At 39.4% G+C, this 19,849-nt stretch overlaps 1 protein-coding gene across 1 annotated transcript in view; it reads left to right on the top strand.

Annotated features, from left to right (window-relative positions):
* Nucleotides 1-19,849, top strand: part of bmp7b (bone morphogenetic protein 7b) — a 68,744-nt gene that overhangs the window by 25,294 nt on the left and 23,601 nt on the right. The window lies entirely within an intron of this gene.

Below are 19,849 nucleotides of genomic sequence, written 5' to 3'. Positions count from 1 at the left end.
AGATTTGTCATTATGCGCATCTTTATATGTGTAGAAAAAATAAGTAGGCTATAATATTGTATAATATATTGTATATAATATAGATCATGTATTATAATACAGAACAAAAATTATAATATCAATTCTGTATCGATTATTCTGTACGAGTGGTTTTAGATTTTTTTTTAATTTTTGCGTACATTTAGATACGAAACTTTTTGTTGAATCACAAATTTGTGCGTACGCATGCTGTTATGTTTAAATGGTCAAAATATGTACCACAGTACCATTTAGGTACAGATATGCATACATATGGTACCAATATGTACTTGTGAGGAACTTTTTTATGTACCTAACTGTACTTTTTAAAATTGGTACCACCCCAGTGAGAGCTGGGTTTCAAAAGCCCCCCAAAAAACAGGAATGCAACCAAAGAACATGGGTCAAGGTAGTGTCATAGATAGTGTCGAGAAGTGTGTGCGGGAGTAAAAAAAGATGGAGGAGAGAGTAAAAGAGAGAGAGCCAGAGAGACTGAGGGATTTTAAAGTGTCCTGCTGTGAAAAGGAAGAACACAGGTTCAGATGGCAGGTGTAAAGGCAGCAGACAGACATGTGCACTAATCTGTTGTGTCACTGCGGTCTCTCCTCTTATCCAACCTCAGAGGTGTCAACATACTGATACATGTCACCAGCTCAGCCCTGGTTCTGGCTAGATGGGATACAGCTATGGCCAAATCGCGCGAGATGTTGGGTTTAGGTGTAGGATTAGGACTAAAAAAACAGCGCAATTTTGCCTGTAGCTGTATCCCTTCCAGCCACAACCCTCTGCCCTGTCTGCTCCATATCCCAGAATGCATTGTATGAAGCAAACTAGATTTAAGATATCAGACTTTGTTGGGTGGTCAATAGGATGCTGCTGATCAGTTTCATGTGCTTAAGCGATGATGAGTGACCTCATCGCTGCGGTTATTCTTACAAGAGCAGCTGTGTCGAGTTTAAACCTGAGCGTTCTGCTTATAATCCCACAACTAAACAGGGTCTGTGTGTGTATCTGACTGTCTGTGTGTGTACTGGAAGTGTTTGGTGCGATGCTAAAGAGCTTCGGTTCTTTTTTCTTTGGCCAGCACATGTGTGACGCTCAAGTCAGCTGCCAAATTGAGCGGTTTGGGCATGTGCCCTTTAAAACAGCTTATTATGGATTTAAAAACATGGACAGGAAATGTATCTCATTCTTTGTTTAGTCAAAACAATGTCATGACAGTAATCTAATAATAATAATAATAAGGTGAATGCGAGTGTGTTCGTGAGACACACAAAGTTTTGAGACATGAGGGTTGAATAATGCGTGTTTTCATTTGTCTGTGTGTTGGTGGTGTGTTTCCAATTAGAGGTCACATTCATCCTGTAATGAATAAACACACACACACACACACACACACACACACGCACACACACAGATTCAGTGGGAGATGAACTGGTGGGTTTTGGTCTCTTTGTATTGATGTGATTTTGTGGAGGTACACGATTTTAATTTGAGAAGCAATTAGTACATTTGATGCAAATTACATTTGTAACTAAAGCCAAAAAGAAAACATCAAATAGTTTTCTTTGTGTAGTAGCCCCAAAATGATTTGGATGACTAAAAGTGGGACATATATGTGAGGAACTACACTATCGGTAACCTGTATTATGGGATACTCCAGCCAAATATCAAATTTCACCCATGATTTACCCACCCTCAACCCAATCGAAATACATATGTGCATCATCTTTCAGACTAACTTATTTGGAGTAATAGTAATTTTAGTAAATGTCCATGCTTTTCCAAGCTTATAATGGTAGAAAACAGGGATCAGGGAACAACTTCTGACTTTAAACCCCAAAAAGTGCATCATTTACCGAAGTAATCCACAAGGGGTTAATAAAGGTCTTCTGCAGGTAATATGTGATCTTGTAAGAAAAATATCCATATTTCAAACTTTATTAAATATAATAACTAGCTTCTGGTAACGATGCCAACCTGGCCTCACACAATTCACGAGAGTCACTCCAATATGTACCCATGGCAATGAACGTGAGTCCAAGATGGCATCGTTACCGGAAGCTAGTTATTATAGTTTATAAAGTTTGAAATGGATATTTCTCTTACAAAATCACATTGACTGAGTGAGTAAATCATGGGGTAATTTGGATATTTGGCTGGAGTATTCCTTTAACTTGAGGGAAATTTACTTTATACATCTGCAAACAATATTTTTTATCATTATCTTTGTCTTTCTTTTAATTAAAAAAATTATAATTTAAACAAGATTGATTGACTGGGCATATATCTTAAATACACAATTTACTCCATCATATCCCAGCTGTATATAATTTTTTTGAACATAAATCAACAGTTTTATATTAAAATGCCCTTTTTTATTTTCTTGTATTGAGGAAGCTCCAAAAAGCAAATACATCTATTATTAAACCAATGCAAATGACAGAAGATGCAACACACATATGACAACACACATTGTGAGTATACATTGTACACATGTACACACAAAAGCCAAAAATGACATATGCTAAAAAATATTAAGACTTATAAAACAAAGCAATGTTCTCTTTATAAATCACAGATCACCTGCAAGTGTGCGTACATGAATCATCCTCAGATCCCACCCTGCAAGCTCATTCTCCCATTAAGTTTTTTTTTATAAATCACAACCTTTGCGTGGGAACTGGCATACGCACGTTTCCTGGCGTGTTTTGTGCTTACGCACACTTTATAAATGAGACCCCTGATCTGTGTTTTCATGGAGATGCAACATTTTGATTACTAAAAGAGCTCAAAATATTTCGTATTCATAATACAAAAGTGTTTTCTCTCACAAACATATCATTTCACTTTAGAAGTCATATTTCAACCCACTGGAGTGTTTTAAATATGGATGGGTGTATGTGCTTTTTGGAGCTTCACAATGTTGACCCCCATAAAAAAATAACATCATTCAGCATTTTAATAGAGTTTAGTTACTTAGAAAGACAAATACATCTTAGATTGAATAAGGGTGAGTAAATTATGAGAAAATTATGAGAAAAATAAATCATATTTATATTAAATTAGCTGTATGTAGGTTTTTGATTGTACTAAATAAAAAAGTACTATAGTATATTCGTAGATATTTAGGAAACATGCTAAGTTCATTGTTACTCTGAAAAACAATGCTGTAGCCAGTTATTCTCTTTTTGAAAAATGCCTTCAGTGTCCGAATGTCTGTTTTTGTTCTGTGTTTATTTCGACAGCTTGGCTGCCAGTTATCATGGTTGCTTAAATGAGACCGCAATGGCCCATAAATGCGACCACCGGTGGATGCAACCTCCGAATTGAGTTATAAAAATACACATGAGCGGGTTTGTAATTTGCAGACAACAGAAACATTGCATAAACTTATGCTTTCCATCATCAGTTGTGCTCCTGTACTTGTCTGGCAACCCAAGAGGGATAATTTTTTGACAGATATGTTCACAAGTATCTGAGGTCCATTCAAGTCTTAAGCATCTAAAGTTGAGTCCAAGTCGCTTTTCAATAAGGAAACACAAAGCTGCCTTCACGCTGTCCTCCAGAACTCAACAGTGCCCAAAATTTTTCTAGTACTTTGCACTTCTACTTACCATTGCAAAATATTTTTTTATGTGCAATAATGGCATACAAAAATACAAATAATTTCTGCTGTAAACTATGGGCAAAATGAACTAGTGTAATGCAATTGAAAGATATGCCCCTCCGTGCCGAAGGGACATGCCCCCAGTTAAAATGCTCTGCTCTTAGGCATGTGTTCAGGGGTACTCAGAGTGTCTGTTTTGTGTGTGATACAAAGTGCATATTGGGTGGAGAGGTGCAAACTGGCTCTCTCTTAGTAATGTTTATTTTAGACAGGTAGGGCAACCATGCCGCCGGCCACACGTTTCCTCCCAGAGGAAGTCATAAATGTGCCCGCTTGGGTTTAACTGCACCAAGCCCTGCTGCTAATCACTCCCATATATACTGGATGTAGAGAGAGTGAGAACATGACAGAGAGAGAGAGAGAGAGAGAGAGAGAGAGAGCAAAAGAGGTAGAGAAGATAGAAACAAAGAGACGATAAAAGTAGCAAGTGACATCTGAGAGGCCAAAGCCAATCGCAGAAAGTTTAGGAGATTTTTCAGATGAGTTTCTTCTGGTCAGCATCCAGGAACAACATTAAGAAGTCTCAAAGACGTTTCTCATCCAAGCGTCTTACCTTGTCTAGTGGAATGTGAACTTCACAAAAACGAAGAGAGATGGAAGTGTCCTTTAAAGGGGCAGAATTTCTATGCTATATAGTGATATTATAGCTATTGTTTGGTTTGGCCAATTGCATGAATTTAACCCAAACAGACAGAATGACCCTGTCCCAAATGTCGCCCTTGACGTGGACTTGCGACCCATCAGACTGTATAGTGTCCCAATTGTCGTTTTACTGGTAAGTTTCAAAAGGGTGCTCATGGACACCCCTTTTCAGTCAATATGTGCCGCTTGATTGTTTAGAGGAGCAGTCTTAACGTTTTAATATGGACTATGCTTTTACTATCATTAAAAAATCACTACCACATGCATCATCATCTTCTGCCTATTTTTCTAAACTGCTTCAACGGTGCTGCTCTGTCATCAACCTGTTAAGCCCCCCCTGTCTTTTTAATTCTAGTTAGGACATGCAGAGCAAATTCACATTTTCTAGTGGTATGTCTAAATTAGTAGGCTTAGCTACTTTATAACATTTTCCAATATTACAATAATATACAAAATATAATTTTATGCAGTATCTTTGCATTGCACCATGGAATGTCATTTTCAAATAATGCCCGTTAACATTGCATTTTATTCTTATTATTGTTATGTATTGTGTGGTTTTTTATATGAACATTAAAAATGCATTGGTCTCGAGGACTCTGTCTGAAATTACGAGTCCTTCTCCTCCTACTGTGGTCCGAGACCGAGTCAAGAGTCGTTGAAGGAACAAGTCCGAGACGAGTCTGAGAAAGCAGAAATCGGTCTTGAGATTGGTCTCCAGTACTACATCACTAGTCAAAGCGGCATTACGTCACAAAACTGCAGATTTGTAGGAAGACCATCAGTGTTTTGGGTGCCATTTATGACAGGGGCATTGCAGTCAGGAGGTCAAAGTTTGCCTGGTTAGCTTCAGCAGTTGACGGTTATCGTAGAGGCTATTTTCCACAATAAACCTATTTTCTAATTGATGGCCTAAAAGCTTTGAATCACAGTTTATGATTTGAAATTGTCTTGGCTATAGACTGATTAGACACTATGTTTTTATATACAATAGGTCTTATGCAGGGTTCACACCAGACGCAGTAGAGACAGCAAGCGTGAGTGATTTTCATGTTAAGTCAATCCAAAGACACGATTAGGCATCCTGCGGCGTGGTACACGTGGTAAGCGCGGTGCCAATGGCGCGAGTAGAAAAATCTGAACTTCGGCGGATTCCTTCAGTGAATGTTTGAGCGCCCAACTACGCATTGGAATAGCGCGTTTTTGACACCTCTACCACGGCTGGTGGGAATGCACCATTATGGTAGAGGCGGTAAAAACACGCTTCATTCGCTCGTGAAAGCCGTGCATGAAATTCTAGTCATTCGAGACATTCACGCAGAAATTTGCGTCATGTAAGGGGCTTCTGCGACACTGCTGAGACTCCGCCACTCCGCTCACTTCCTGTAATCACATCACTACTACAGCAAGGTCCTGATTGGTTAACGTGGTGCGGAAATACACAGAAGTTCAGATTTTTCAACTTGCGCGTTTCCCACGGCAACGCTCAATTCCCGTGGAACGCGCCATTCCTGCCACACTTATCGCGTGTACCACGCAGCAGGATGCCTAATCACGTCTTTGCATTGACTTAACATGTAAATCACTTGCGCTTGCCGCATCTACCGCGTCTGGTGTAAACCCTGCCATTGGGATGCACCAACACAAAATTTCTGCACCAATACCGTTATTCGATTACATAGAATGACGACAACTAAAACCGCTAGATATAAATATTTTTTTGTATTTTACACTACAATTCTGTTCTCATTGTCACCCAATTGAAAATAATCACACTGGTTCTGGTGTCTGCCCCTTTTGATTGCCAGGATATAATTTGCCCTGATCATCGTCCGATAGTGGGAAAATGCTGTAATCTGCCAATACTGATTATTGCCCAATATATTGGTGCACCCCATACAGAAACGATACATTTCACCTTTCTATTATATCGAAGCTGCAATTTTATGACTTTAACTAAAATTGTATGTCCCATGTCGACTTTTTAAATGGGAATAAAGTCCACTCAGCAAACTAAATACTGGTCATTTCTAGAAAGAGATTTGAGAAAGACCATAAGGAGAAACATTGCGGACTAAAGAGAAGCCGCCTCACAGCTGCATAACACAGTGGATAAAGTCTCCTTTAATGTGGATGTCTTGACAGATGGATTAAGAGTCCGCCGTGGGCCAAGTTCAGGGAGAGAGGAGGCAGCCGCCCTCGTCTGTAAACCCAGCGGGAGTGCACCTGCGCTGGGCCACGAGCTCTGGGTTCATCTGAGATTTAGATTTTCAAGGGGTTTATGGATGACTGACACACGCTTCGCTGTGTCATCACTTTGGCTGCTATGAGCCTACAGATATTATTTACTGGTAACAGGGTGGAACAGAACAACTGCTGCAATTATTCTGTGTGTGTGTGTTTGGGTGTGTGTGTGCGTGTGTGTCCAAGCTTGCAGATGTTTCTTGGAGTAGATTTGCCATGATGTATCGCATCTGTAGCCACGTGCATTGTATTTGTAGTCATGGATGTGCGTTGTGTGTGTGATCTCATTTATTACGAGATCACATTAGAAGGAAAAAATGTCTTGTGAAATAGCTCAAGTATGAGACACACGAAGATAAACACATTCGCCTTGTATTGCTCCACTGATGCTGTTCATGAACAGGTGGCTGTTGTTTCTCATATGGTCTAAAGATTTAAAACTGTTTGAAACAGTTAAAATACATAGATCACTTAGTCCCCATGAGTTATCTTTCCCAAAACAATAATCATTTTAATGATTTGTGATTCGCTGTTTTCTACATAAAATTGTCCTACTGTTATAAAGAACATTCTGTGAAAATATAACCTTGATATCCTTAAAGGGACAGTAAGTAGGAATTTAAAGTGCCCATCTTATGACTGCTTTTCCACAAGCTAAATATGTGTATAAGTTCCATAAAGCATGTTTCAAAAGTTGTTTGCTCGAAATAGCTTGTAGGAAAAGATTGTTACCCATCTCTAGTAGCCTCTGTTTCAGGGCATTTCAGATTGTGCCGTTTTGAGCTAGTCATTACATATTTATCACGCCCCACTACTAACGTCATGTGCCCATGCGCATGCTCAGTGGTATCGTGAGCAGTACAGACCATACTGTGTTATTATTTTATATATTATTATTATTAACGGCTTATGTTGCCAACAGACAAATCATGCAGAAAAGTATCACTCCAGGAGAAGAAACTCATCATGACACACAAAGATTCCAGAGTCAATTGTGATGTAGCAGTCTCAACAATACACTCGTTTTTCCTGGACAATACTAACATATGCCCGTTCTAAAACATTTTCAAACGCATTATTTTCACAAATGACAGACTCGGCGGGGGTTGTATACTGCTAGTGGGCCGCGTGCTAATTGCTAGACCCTTACGAAAATTAACCATGGTTTTATTGTGGTAAAAGTGTATAGTAACCATGGTTTTTTGGTGAATTGATTACTATGAGCAAAACCATGGTTTTACTACACTAACCATGGTTTTTTAGTTTTAACTGTAGTAAAACCATGGTTAATTTTCGTAAGGGGAAGCTAGCGGGAGGTCCGGACCGTAAAGTTAAGAGACTCTGGGGTACGTTGGCCTCGTCGTAAAAGCCGGATCGGTAAGGCCCGGTCTTGGTTAGTTTGGCAAAACACTTTTAGTTTGGCAAAGCACTATTACTTAGTTCATGTAGAATTGTAAAATAAAGCCGTTAAATTTTTTTTAACTTTCGAAACCACGCTGCAAACTATCTAGCCTGCAAAAAATATCTATATATCCTACTATATACAAACAATAACATATATATATATATATATAAGGTATGATTTACGGCATTAGCATCAATGTATGATCTCTGTTTTGAGAAACAGATGCAAATGTAGTATTTTGTGACAGAAGATGACAACATGTAAAAAATAACGTGACTTCTTACCTTTTGTGTTGATATAGCGATCGCGAATCGAATCCAATCTGTTTCAGATGTGTGAATAATCCATGAAAGTCCAATAAAATACATTCAATGACCATTTTTGTCCACAAATGCGTATTATCCATGAAAGCTACATAGTCTGTTGTTTACATTAGATTTCACATGAACGTCTTATCGCCACAATCTGAGGACAATTTTGCGTCGCAACACACTGTATATGAGATCACATTTTAGGTTTAAATAAACACGTGTTTAAACTTTGTTTTTAAAAGTAGGCGGGAGTATAATCCATAATATCCAAATAGCGCTGTTATTTCCGTGAGCCATGATAACATCATAGAGGAGTGACTACTCTCTCTGTGCTCTCTCTAGCTCCTGGTGGGTGGAGACCTGCGAGCGGGTTGGTGGGCGGGAAAATTCAAACGTAATGTGACGAAATGGCTAGTTACGTCACAACGGAGCTGAGTTTGAACTCGCCCAATCTGAGACTCATGGCAGAGGACATTCAGAAACCTGTATCTCACTCAAAACAGCATGGATGTATTTTTTTCCAAGTTTGTATGCGTGTGGAAGCATCAGAGACACAAAATAACACCCCAAAACCCAGAAAAAGTGAGTTTTTAATAATATGGGCACTTTAAGAGTTTTATTAATCAAAATCAATGTCTTTATTAATAAATATGTCCTTGTTGGTGTCAAATGACCTCTGCCAATGATCTGACTTTTCTTTGTAAGCTTAGAATTTCTTCTCTTTACTTACATTGAACGGGTAAGTTCAAGGAGGCTTATGTCGTTCCGCCGTATTGATAAACTACAATAGCAGAGAGCGACAAAAAGCACTAGCCTACCAACGCGTTTCCACAGCGCATTTTCATTCAGAACACGTGAACCAGCTGAAACGGACAAAGGAGTCAGTGATTACATAACGGCTACCGTAGTTACAACACGCATTTGGAAAAGCGAGGCGCTAGACACCACTATTCGTTTGAATGCAAAATACAATTTTACCACTGGATGGGGGTAAATCCTTCTTATTGTCCCTTTAAAATAATAGAAAGATTTAAAACATGTGAAATCAGTGATCGAAATCCAACTTTAATGCTCCTACACTCACAATTAAACTTTAACCTGTTTTTTAAAAACAGGGTCATAATTTCAAACACTCAACTCAATAGACCCCTTCAAGGTTTGTAAACATTGAATGACTATCGGGTGCGCGCGCAGCATGGGGGTCAAACTGTTCATACCATTTAGGCTTTATAATGTAATCTAACAGGGCTGAAAAATGATGACTTACCTCAAATGAAGTGAGCACTACAAACACAAGCCTCTTTGATATTTGCATTGTTCCAGTCTGTACGTTAATTGCTTGCAGCCGCAGATGTTGTATTTTTTGTTTTTAGATTCTCCAGGAATCGCGAAAACTTTACGGAAGACCTGGTGCGATTTTCAAAGCCCACAACGTAAGTAGGCATTTTTGACGATACCGAATAATACGCAACTCAATCTGCTGTAATGGCTATTCTGACCCCGACATGCGCAGTGGGAACCGCCTGTAACGGTTAGGGTGTTCAGAAAGCACATTACAGAAACAAATAGAACACTGTCTGTATAAACGAGCAACTGACCTCAGACCTGCATGCATTCGTACGCGGCGCCTGTAACCATAGTGACAGACATAAACATCAAAAAGAAAGTATTATTTATACAATGGGCAACACTCAATTTATGTAATTATAAAAACAGCTGCCGTGTGTAACGCTTCCAATTGTGCAGAGAAGAATAAACAAGTGGTTCCATATTTATTCTGACAAAATTAATTATCATAAAATCAGTCACAGTGTCAGCAACTGCACGTTTTACCAAGCAGATATATTCAATACAAAAGAAATCCCCATGAATCCTGGTTTCATATTGACATCTGGTGAAGCAAATCATTATTTACAACAATATTTTCGTAAATTCAGAGCCTCAGCCACTCAGTCACTGAATCTCAACCTATAGAGCCTCAGTGGGCTTTACGCTCCCACTCTATAGGTGGCGCTGAGAGGATGGTTTTACCACCTATCGATGGTTTCATTCATGGACTAGACTAGAATAAAATATAGACTAGACTACACAATAGACTAGACTAGAATAGATTATTGACAATTTAGAATAGACTAGACTAGACTCTTTGTCAATGTATAGTACATTTGGCAGTATAAAAACACAATTACATAACATACTACATTCAGGACAGACTCACATTATCCAAACAAAACCGTGTGCGGGCGCGTTTGATCCCCAAAGCCTGGTTCGTTTGACTAGTGTGATTGCTCTGTACCGGTTTGGTTAATCGCGCCCTGGATGCAGAGGTGGGCTTGAGCGCGGATCATTTGGGCTCAAACTTGAGTGCAATTCAAAAGGAAAGACGTCAATTGCGCGACCACTCAACCTTCATCTTCCTTCGTAAAAACCTTCTGATGTGCGCAGCAGGGTTACGTGAATGTCTGAGCTGCACACGTGAAAGACCAACTAAGCAATACGATGGTATGTGAGAGGGCTGTGTGTCATCGCGCACCAAACGACTACGAATAAATAACACAGACTTAACATTACAATGAGTTCCAGTGTTGAGAGCGTTTTCCTTCCTACTTTGTTTAAAACAATCGCATCCTACTGAAAAAAGTGCGCCCGGGCTCGGATCGATAAAAGTACAGTGTGAGTGCGTGCATCTTGGGGAGTAGGGAGGGGGGACAATCGCGCTGGGGCATGGTTTGGTGTGGTTTGGTTTTGACAATGTGAGTGTGCCCTCACTGCACGATTCAGACATATGAAATGTACAGTAATGGATTGATATTTCTAAATGTGACTTAATGTAAATGTGTCACATATTGTACTTGTGCCACACTGTGGCATGTGCATGGATGCAGCAGGGCTCTGTGGTGTTCTGGTGTATATTATCATGAGTAAGCATGAGTATGTGAGGTATGTCTTAATGGTGTAAGGGTGAGGCACTGACAGCTTTGTGCACGTCATCCATTAAAATCTCCACAGAAATGGAAAAGCACTTAGACTGGATTGTTTGATCTTTCCCTGGCAGAGAGACACGGAGAGTCTAAGGACACAGGGAGAGAAACAGGAAGAGAAAGACCATGTATGAGGAAAGGAGAGAGCGTTGTAAAAAGCTGCATCTTGCTTTGATGCAGATTTAAAAGAATGTCCTGAGATGAAGTGATGACTTCAAGAAAGAAAAATGAGCGGAAGAAACTTCCACCATGTAATTGAACTTTCTTTTGAACACATCAGACATGTTTCCCTGAGGGTTCGCTTTCATTGGTTAATTAATGAAATGTTGGACGGGCAAAAAATATATATATATACAAGTTAAACCAATTTTCTTAGTTACTAAAAAATAATTAATTGGGCCAACAATTTGAGTTTTACAGTGTAGAGAAAAAAAGAGTTCATGGTTAAATGATTTACCGTTGAATAATACCTTTGGAGGATAGGGTAAATGTCTCCGAATATAAATCGAGGTATCAAGATTTTAGCTGGTGACTTTGTAAAAACGGTTTTGTATGATGACTTACTAGGGATGGACTTGCATCCAGTTCTGATGCCGGCAGGCTAACTACCGGTGATGGAAAAAAAAATTAATACGATTTGCTCCCTGGCACATGCGTGGCAGTTAAATTTGATTCCGAAGACCATCGTAAAAGCATAGCGAAGGGGCGCAGTGTTTCGTTGACAAATTTAGAAAATTTGAGCGTTTTCAATTTTATTTAGAATGCTATCAGAGCAGCATGTAGGACAGAACAAAATTTTAGATGAGAGGAGTTTACATTTAAAACAAAACTGGCTAAGGAGATTAAATACGACAACGCTATATGACCGAAATATAGCTTAAAACCCAGAAACCCGAAGGAGGTGGATGGGTCCATGATTTGCACTCAGCGATGCCAAAATGCCAGGATCTTTAAAACTTTTTGAACTGTGAGGGAGATCTGCTTGAAAAGCATCGGGTGGTTAGATTGAGATTTTTTCAGCGAATATGGGAATTGCATAGTTACATTAAATAAAACCGAAAACCCAACTTTTTTGCGACTGATTTCCCCACAAGTTAAAAAAACCGTGATGCGAATTGAATGCGGTAGCCTATATTACGCCAGCGGGCGTTAAATGAATGCTGCGAATCAGGGTATTAGACTAATGTCAACTTTCCCATGGTCTATACTTGCAGGTTTTTATTTTACGGGCTGGTTAAAAATAGGAAAAAACGCTTAAAGGAAGATTAAGAGATTACCTTGTGCGGCATATGATTTAAACAGCTCGGGATCTGCAGAGGCAGATTGGAATAATATATTTCGAGTATGCCGGGATCCTGGGACAGAATTAAGCAATGATTAATGTCAGACATCATTTAAATGGTAAAATCAGCGTCATAGCTCCACCATCGACTACAAAGAACGAATCGAATGGCAGGTGACGAATATAGAGTTAGATTTTGAAATAAATAACCCCCTAACGTGAAGGAAACATGCGGAGCGCGCTGCTGCGGGTGCTGAAAAACCCTGGTAAGCTGTATATCCATCAGGGTATGACGCGAACAAGGAACAGCTTTTAACGTCGGCGGCAAGGATGGAGCTAGTTAGTGCACTTCTTAGGGAACAAAACACAGTCCTGTAGAAGGACATACGAGCCGACACTTTAACGCCGGGCACGATAGAGGCACGGTGTCGGCAGTAAATGATCGTCTTAATAGCGGGAAAAACCATTAAAGTAAGTTCGTATTGGGGGTCTGTGACGAGAAAACGCAATATATTCTAAAATAGTGTGTAATAAGCGAGTTAGGTCCGCCTGGTAGCGTATCGCCAGCAGCTGGAGACGCTGCTTCTAGATAACTTACATAATGGCAAATGTGAGATCGCACGACTTGAAAAACTACAGAACGTTCTGACAGTTTTGATTTAAAAGTATGATTCGGGCCGGTGGTGATAGCGCACAAGTCTGCCGTTGTGATGAAAGCGTGAGCGGTTGCTTATTAGGTTTTCAACTAGAGGGAAAAGCAGAGCAAATTATTTCTGTACAGTAGCTAAATCAATACAAAACGAAGGATGCAAGTACAATACTTTAAGAGTAACGTGGAAAGAAAAATCTACACGGTCTACATTGAGATCGAGAAGTCCGAGTTGCGGAGGAAAATATCGATAAAAAAGGGAAGCATGTATTATATCGATTAAAAACCAATGACTATTTTGGGTCCCTGTGTTAATAATCCGTGCGTTTCAAAACGATTGCATGGGGAGGTACTGAATGAATAAGGATCGGTGATCTGCGGAGGCAATCTCCCGTTATATTTGGTGATATTTAGAACAGGTTGAACTAAAAACAGAGGAATGAGAGATAATAGCGTCAGTGCTTGAGCCGCTAGCGGAGGCAGCCTCACGCTATGAAGCACCTGAAGTTAACATCCTATGGACAAAAATACAGATGAGGAAAACGGATTGCGACGCTGGCGAATATAACAGAAATATTTGGTGAAATGGAAGCGGGAGCCACTGTTATGCGGGTGAGGGAACTGATTGAAACCGGCGCTCTAGGACGCGGCCCGGACCTGCCGAGCGCCTGCCACCGGTGGTGAGAGGCATTAGGAAAAAACCCGGTACTCGGCGGAGTACGGTGGAAGTTGGAGGGCGCGAAATTTGGGCCCGGTGGCCTTGCTTGCTAGATGAGTACGAAAGGCTCAATGGGAAATGGTTAGTAGTCTGAAAGGAGACATTTAGTCATAGCGTTAAACCTGCGCGAAAGATAAAGTTCAATAGTGATCGTTTCGAGGCTTTTATCAGTCCCTGTTTAATGATTCGGCTCGATTGGGCCGGATAGGAACCGAGGCGAAAAAATGGCGGACGTCTCGCTGGCAGGGGCGAGAGTAGGATTCGGCGTCCTGGTGTGAAGTGGAAAGTGTCGGTTAATATCCCCAAATTTTCAGGTAGAAAGAAATTAATCCTTGCTGAGTAAGTAGTGGCGGGCCGAGAAAGCGTGTCGTCGCACAACAACGCTCGAAACCGGATGTGACGAAACATGGGCGGGGCCAAATGCTGCAAAAAATCTGTCACGGGACAGAGGTGAGGGACTGCCATTTATAGGCACCTCTTTGCACTGATTGGTTGGATCACATGACCATGCTCCTCCCGAACTTAGTTAAATAAACTTCATTAAAAAGAAATACAGCGCATGTCTGTGTTGTGGTATCTCGCTTACCGCATAGGCTTTAATGCATTGAGCACATGGTGCTTTGTGGGCAAAGTGAGTTCGAATCTAGCTTGCAACAACAACCATTTCCTTTCTTCTCTTTCATACAGTCGATTTTTAAAGAAGAAAACATAAGTGGTGCTTACAGAAACATTTTGGTATTCGATATGTGACTGGTTTACTGCCAATGTAGATAGTTGCAATAATAAGGAGCTTATGTTCATTCTTATTATCAAGTTCTTTATATACATATAAAAACTAATTTTAAACTTTTAGTTAATCAATAGTATCAGATGGTAACACTGTCTGTGAAATCCAGGCTAACATATCCAGCAGCAAAGTTTAATTTCCTTCACTGATTTCAATCTTTAACGTGATCTTACTCAGTCAATATTAAAAACATCAATGTTATATTTTTACAGAACATTCTTTACATTATGTAGGATGATTTTATGTAAATCACAAGAAATTAATCATTTTTTGACAGTATAGTTAAAAGCCTCTACAGTAGTGTCCGTTATAGATCTGTGCGAGTCTGTTAGAGATGTTGCTCTGTGCCAAGCGGGCACAGGTGGCTCTGGTGGTGCGTCTGTCCTGCGAGGGGACACCTGGAGGGTTCAATGGAAGGGCAGCTCTGAATGCGTTCGGTGTGTAAACAATTCCCGTCCTCTGAGAAGAACGGGACAATGAGACACGGAATGCCCCTGCTAATCGTCACTGCTGGGTAACCGGATCTGTGCTGTCTCTCTCTAAAGCACAGAAGAGTCTTTGTAGTGTCCGCTGCCATTCTTAGAGAGGTATAAAAGGAGGATGAGGAGAGACAGTGGTGGAGGAAGAGAGGGTAAATGATGGGTAGAGAGGAAAAGAAGGGATGAGATGGAGGAGGAGTAAGGTGGAAAAGATGACAAGGCAGAGGATTATCACAGGTCTTAGGGCTACTGACAGCAGATAAAAATCAAGACAATGCAGCTATGGAAATAAATACACTTAGCAACTTTAAATAGATGGAGAAAGGGCTTAATTTTGTGGTCAAAGTAGAACTTTATTTTTAATTAGTATTATGTGTAGTATAACTTTACATAACTTACAAATGCACTAGCTAGTATTTAAAGGGTCATGTTTAAGTGCTATAATTGGGTTCCCCGTGCTTTTATCAACCAAGAAAATGTGAAAAAGAAAAACACAGTAACTTGGTTTCGGTAAACCATTCTCTGCAAGCATGTGAAAGAATAAGTCATTGAAATTTGGCTCCCCTTGTGATGTCAGAAGGGGATAATTCCGCCCCTTAATCTGCACTATCCAACCATGGCTTGCAATTTAGTGCAGAGATCAGCTTATTTGCATTTAAAGGGACACACCCAAAAACGGCACATTTTAGAGCTAGAACTTTACATATGTACTTTGGGCACACCAAAGACTTATTTTACATAGCAGAATTCTGGACATATTGCAATTTACTAATTGTAGCTTTAGAAACTCCAGCTAAAACTGCATTGCAATAGTCCAAACGTGAAATCACAAAATAATTAATTAACCTTTCAACGACCGATATGCTTAACATTGGGCGTATTCTAGCTATATTTCTGAGATGGAAAAAGGACGCCTTCACAGTACTCTGGACAGAAGAATCAAATGTGAGGCTGGTGTCAAAAAATACACCAAGGTTCCTGATTTTACTTTGAGACTCTAAAACAGTGCCATCAACAGACAATGTCAGAGTAGTCGCTTTGTTTTTGGTAGTCAGTTTTCCCACCATTCAAGCACAGAAAGTTATTATTCATCCATTGTTTAATCTCAGAAATACAGCCAGCGAGGTAACAAGAATCAATATCTTCTCCAGGTTAAGAATGGATATAAATTTGGGTATCGTCAGCATATAAATGATAATTAAGACCAAACGATTGCAGAAGATGCCCAAATGGATAAATAAATATTAAAAAGTAAAGGACCCAAAACAGATCCCTGAGGGACACCAGTAAAAACCGGAAAAGAAACAGAGCTAAAGCCACCCATCGATACAAATTGGGAACGGTCAGTAAAATACGATTTAAACCATTCCAAAACTGTCCCAGACACCCGAAATGTAGTTTCTAGTCAAGCAAGTAAAAGACCGTGATCCACAGTGTCAAAGGCTGCTTTAAGATCCAGAAGAATTAAAAGTGAGATAGCTCCAGAGTCTGCAGCCATCAGCAAGTCATTGGTAACTTTGACCAAGGCCGTTTCAGTGCTGTGACATTTGCGAAAACCTGAATATAGGGGTTCAAACAGATTATTAGTTATTAGATGATTACTGAGTTGGAAAGCAACAACACGCTCAAGCACTTTTGCCAAGCAAGGAAGATTAGAAATGGGGCGAAAATTTTTAAAATCATCCATAGGAACATTATCTTTCTTTGGCACTGGCATAACAGCAGCAGTCTTTAGTACTGCTGGTACGACTCCAGTTTCCAGTGATTCATTTATAATACTAATGATAAAGGGGCACCACACAGAGAAACATGCTTTAAATAAATCCGTAGGAATTGGAATCTTAAAAAAGTTTTGTGAAATGCCCCCTTTAAGTGTAGTTATAATACATTCAAGTATTATTTTTTACCTGGGATCTAATATATTCTGTCTTAACCTTTTTGGCATTTTACACTTTGGGTACACACACTGTTTGTCTGTTTTAGGGGATGGACTGGGACTGTTGATTAAGGGTGAATTATTTATTTATTTTTCATGCAACATTTCTTCTTGGTGTAATCATTTTAATAAGCAATATGTTTTAGGATGACTTTGTTACATGTTAAACTAAATTAAATAAAATTGAAAGTTTAATGCTTATGTTCTGTTGAAATATATATAACATATTTGGCATATTTCATTTAAAGTTATTTTCTGTTTTTTTTTTTTTGATAGTGTTGATAGTTTGTCTTATCGAATGTAGCCTATAATCCTGTCCGTAATAACTGCTGAATGATGCGCCTTATAGGGTTAGGTTCTGGTCACCCAGTGTTGCCAGATATTAGTATGAAAAAACAAAGTAAGTTCAAACTTTAGGCTTGTTCGACTTCATGCGGCGCCAGATAACGTCAAAGTACCGCGAAAGTGATTGGCAAAATCATATGAAGGAGTTTGCTTTAAAATCGCTCTTGTGGAACTTTGACGTCATCCGGCTGTCGGTTCTTGTGGCGCCGCATGAAGTCGAACAAGCCTATTGTCTTTCAAAAGTAAATCAGAGAAATTGCTAACACTAACCTACACTTAATCATCACTTGCTTTTGCCCATCATGAAGTCTTTCCTGTGTGCCTCCTTGGTAATGAGAAGCCTTTATAAGCTATCAATTAGGACTAAAGCAGCTGATATCAGTTAGTACTGATAGGGATTTCTCTCTCAATACTGACAGATTTTAGGTGATCATCTGGCTTTCTATGCCATTTTGCACCTTGTTCTCCTCATGTGTTCAATACTTATTCCCTGTGTCATTTCACTTTATTTATTATGACTCAACTTGTATACTTAAATGTTCTGATTTCTTTGTATGACTTCAATATTTGGCTTGATGGCTACATACATTTTGTGTCAATAGCACACTTAGAAATCCCCTTACTGATAAAAATGCTGATCAAATACTTATTTTCCCCACTGTGTCCCAAAGTGTCCCATTTAATTGCTAAAACACCACATATAAAGAGGATTTTTAATAATAGGATCTGGCAACACAAACAAATTCTTCACCCGCGCTCGTTGTATGAGTCAATCACCGTCATTGTACACAAAATTATACAGTGCAGATTCCAATATGAGTCGCTTTGAAAAACTAATTAGTCATTTAGAGAACTGAACATTTATTTTTTATTTGAAAAATGTACAGAGGTCCAGGCCACGGTGACCTCATATCTGACTGCGGCCATGATGACAAACTGACCTTCTGCCACCTGTAAAGCAATGCTGGCAGCATCCAATCGTCTGTTTTTAAAGCCAGCTTCTGCACACACAGCATGAGGACTCAACTTCTTTGATCAACCCTTGCATGTCCTGTTCCAAGTGAAACCGTCTTGGAAAACCTCTGTAAGACCCTGGCCACTGTACTGTAACTGAGACGGCCTAGCATACGGGGGAGTTGCGTCACCTGCTGTTCCCGCCCACAACGTTAGTCAGCGGGACACAACAGCTGAGACCTATCAGACTTTTAAAAATAAATATGGAGCCAGATATGCTTTTTATTTTATTTTATTTTAAAAAATATAACACATTGATGCAGATTAAACTATCCAACAGTAAGTAAAAGTCTCCAACCTTCGAAATATACAAAAGCAAAACAAAGCATGCACAATATTGCAGCAATAATATTAATTCACATAACTAAAACATCATTTATAATAGAAAAACAGTGCAAGATATACACTTTTATTGTTCTGAATGATTATTTTAAAATCCCCAGATGTCACAGGCGTGCATTGAATCTTGGGATAGCTGTGAAGGATCCATTTATGGATTGGGACAGCCTTCATCCTGGCCCGGTGACGTCATTGGGCTTCAAATACGACCCTGAATTGCAATGCCCCCCTATTCATAGTTATAGTAGTGCTCAATCTTGTTACAGTATATCTATCTAATATCCTTGTCTATACATAGATGTATTGTAACAGCTGGGACTGTCAACTCCATAAGAGCAACATAAAAATTGTATTACTTTACTACATTAAAGTCAAATTTCTTAGATGTTAAACTGAAAGTCTTTGCAGTCTGCACACAAGATACACCAAACTGTGGAATGATAAATTAATAAGAGTGAGCCAATTATTTTGGTTTGTTCCTCACAAAAGAGATATCATATTACTACAGAATTGTAATTATTGAAAGCTTTCTGTGTTTAAGAGCCATTGATCAATCAAAGATTTCAATGGAGCTTGAACATTCTTCAAAATCTGTAATTTTTTGTTCCACAGACTAAAATAAATCATCTTCTGGAGCGACATTAGGAAAAGTAAAGGCTTACAGATATTTCACTGTGAGATGAACTCTTCCTGTTTGAAGTTTCCTGGCTACTCCAGGTTTAATGTCAAAATCTGTCACAGTGTTCATGATGATAAAATGTAAACAGGATTTGATCAGGCACAGGCAGTGAGAACCTTCTGCTTTACAGCAAATATAACAAAATTGAGCACTCCTATTAATGTGAATAGGGGACAATGCAATGCTCAATATGCATGCTCTGGCGATGGAAGTCCTGCCTTTCAATTAAAAGAACCAATCATCAATCAATAAAGATGAGGCGCTTGCCAACCTGTGTGCATGCACAGTGACTAAAACAACCTCGGAAACATTATGTTATGGTGCAGTTTATGTTATCGTTTAATTGTGAT

Source organism: Misgurnus anguillicaudatus, chromosome 13 (assembly GCF_027580225.2).
Source record: "Misgurnus anguillicaudatus chromosome 13, ASM2758022v2, whole genome shotgun sequence".
In the NCBI taxonomy this organism is placed as follows: domain Eukaryota; kingdom Metazoa; phylum Chordata; class Actinopteri; order Cypriniformes; family Cobitidae; genus Misgurnus; species Misgurnus anguillicaudatus.
This window is presented reverse-complemented; position numbering and strand designations above follow the sequence as displayed.